Source organism: Macrosteles quadrilineatus, unplaced genomic scaffold (assembly GCF_028750875.1).
Source record: "Macrosteles quadrilineatus isolate MER2022 unplaced genomic scaffold, UCM_ALF_1.0 Scaffold_7__1_contigs__length_78375512, whole genome shotgun sequence".
NCBI lineage: Eukaryota > Metazoa > Arthropoda > Insecta > Hemiptera > Cicadellidae > Macrosteles > Macrosteles quadrilineatus.
The window spans coordinates 58,016,778-58,019,870 of NW_026542600.1; positions in this window are offsets into that span (position 1 = coordinate 58,016,778).

Here is a 3,093-nt window from a genome sequence, read left to right on the forward strand (position 1 = left end):
AATACAAGCTTATGGTGCGACGCCAGGACTGCTTGACTCTGGCCGAACTGATTAAGCGTGCCGAGGAGTACGAGTCCTACGTTAGGGATAAGAGCACGTTTTGTCCTCCACCCCCTCCGGCTATCTCTCTCATTCCCGAAACCGCGTATCACGGGCGAAGACGATCTGAACGTCCGGTCGATAACGCCGCAGTCACTGCTGAGTCACCGCGCGAACCGAGCTCCCGGACCTACCCGCAGCACCAGAGGTACGACCGCGCGCGGCAAGGACCGAGTTCGCGATCCAAGGCACAAACCCTATCCGTGCCCAACTCCCACACGAGTGTGAGAGGGGTGGCACTGGAGAGAACCGTCCACGTCAACAACCAGTACGTTTGCTGGAATTGTGACCGTACGGGACACTTGTTCCGTGATTGCCCCAAACCGAGAACCTGGAAGTGCTTTTATTGCAAAATCAAAGCATCTCGACCGCAAAATGCCATTGCAAGGCGGGAAACGCACACCGGATTCAGCTAAGAAGGGGGCGGCCGAGTCCAAATCCCCGATCCGAAACACAACCCCCCCAACAATGGAGAACATGGCTCCAACGAATAAAGGATTTCCCCGTCTCGACCAACCACAATGTTGTTTCCCTCGACACAAGACCCTTCGTAACCGTAGAAATATTCAGTCAACCGTTTAGGGCCCTCGTGGATACCGGCGCCGTGGTCAGCCTCATTGGTGACCGTCTCGCAACGTTATTAAAATCCCAAAGGGTTCCGCCTATAGACAGCGATGTTGATATAAGAATGGCGAATGGCATGCTGTCTCACATCACGACTGGATACCGAGTTCGCGGGTTATTCAGTGGACTCGAATACGAATGGGACGCGTTACATGTGACGGGATTGGCTTGCGATTTAGTTTTAGGAATAACGCAAGTTAACTACCTCGGCTTGGCACGATTTGAACTCACTGTAGAACGCGGTCCTGGAGAATGTTCCGGACCCGCCAACGACGTAGCTGCAGGGAGTAGGCTGTCGAATGACCAGGGCAAGCGACTGGAGACGTGCCTAGCCAACGAACTCGCGCTTCTCGAGAAGGTCACGTCCGACCTGGAAGGCGAGGAGGAAGAAGAGCCACCCCATCGACCCGCGGTTACAACGGTCGCGCTGGTGGAGATATCCCAGCCAACCGTCGCAATGCTCCCGCAGATACGCCTCACACCCCGTTCACCACCGCATCGTCTAACCGGCCAGTGCCACAGGAGGTGCGCGACCTCCTGTCCAATTTGCCGTTGGAAGACACGAGGCGGCGAAGGAAAAATCAGAGGATGAAGGTGTTCAGGGGAGATGGAACGTTTTTCCGGGTCCGCACGAAGAAGCTGCGGACGATGAAGGAAATATATTGAGACGATGTGCCCGTTTTAAGTAGTTTCAATTTTGTTTTGTTTACGCTCGAGTGAGCTTCGCGGCGGATGCCGACAATACCCTAGGTTTGGGTATTCTTTTTTTCTTTTTTTCCGTTTTTCTTTTTTTCTCTGCGAAGTAAGAAGGGGGTGTAACGACCCAAAACCCGTCAAGGGGTAAAAACCCGATTTTTAAAAGTTTCATATTAAATATTATAATTGTCTACGTTCGGGGTAAGCCGCGCCCGCGTTGTCAGCGGCATCGTAGGGGCAAGGGTCCTACGTCATCGTAGAGGGATGACGCTAGTCACCTACCCCGCCGCCAGGGGCGATGGCGAAGAAGGAAGGACCAGAAGAGCAGACCTCACAATCAGTCGTCCACCCGCTACCGAACCGTCAGTACGCTTGCTGTTTGGAGACAATCCAACAGTCTGTAACCTCCTAAATTCTGGTCAATTAAAGATTTCCCCCGTTCCTGGTATAATCATAAGTCATCAGGTCAGTGTGCTACCGAATTTATTTTGTTTAATCTCATTTTTAGAGAAGTTTTATTATTTTTATTTTACTGTGCCGCAGTCGTGCGCACCCCGCACGCTTTTTCACGTACGAGCACACTACCTTTTGTCTTAAACCAGCTTCGGAAATCAGTTAAGTTGCCAGAACGGTTTGCGTACGACTTACCCCGTTACCCGGACCGTCCTACGTAAATTTGGTTTAAGAAACCCCGTACCGACTCTGGTGATCGACCGAGTCTAATTTTCCCGACACGTTTACTTTGGTGATTACCAGGTATAACGACCGAATCACGTTTTAGTTCAGTTTCTAATTAATTAGGCTTATTCGCATTTCGATAGGTTGTTCAAAATTCTAAATTTAACTTGACATATTTTTCGAGTGGCTATGATGAGCACTTGTTAAAGGTAAGCTTAACATTGTAAGCATTATTGTTGTATTTAATTCTGAGCCAATAAACTCGAAACGATAATTAATTAACAAACACGTTAGAGTCCTGGACTATCTCATTGTAGGCTAAGCTATCTGGACAAATTTAAGGTGTGACAAAATTTCAGGTGAGACGACAATTACGTACTATAAAATCTCAATTTTGTCTCTCAACCCGAAATTTCGTCATATCAAATGCGGCTTTTATCCCCTTGACGGCTTTTGGGTCGTTACACCCCCTTCTTACCTCGCAGAGAAAAAAAGAAAAACGAAAAAAAAGAAAAAAAGAATACCCAAACCTAGGGTATTGTCGGCATCCGCCGCGAAGCTCACTCGAGCGTAAACAAAACAAAATTGAAACTACTTAAAACGGGCACATCGTCTCAATATATTTCCTTCATCGTCCGCAGCTTCTTCGTGCGGACCCGGAAAAACGTTCCATCTCCCCTGAACACCTTCATCCTCTGATTTTTCCTTCGCCGCCTCGTGTCTTCCAACGGCAAATTGGACAGGAGGTCGCGCACCTCCTGTGGCACTGGCCGGTTAGACGATGCGGTGGTGAACGGGGTGTGAGGCGTATCTGCGGGAGCATTGCGACGGTTGGCTGGGGATATCTCCACCCGCTACCGAACCGTCAGTACGCTTGCTGTTTGGAGACAATCCAACAGTATATAACCTCCTAAATTCTGGTCAATTAAAGATTTCCCCCGTTCCTGGTAGAATCATAAGTCATCAGGTTAGTGTGCTACCGAATTTATTTTGTTT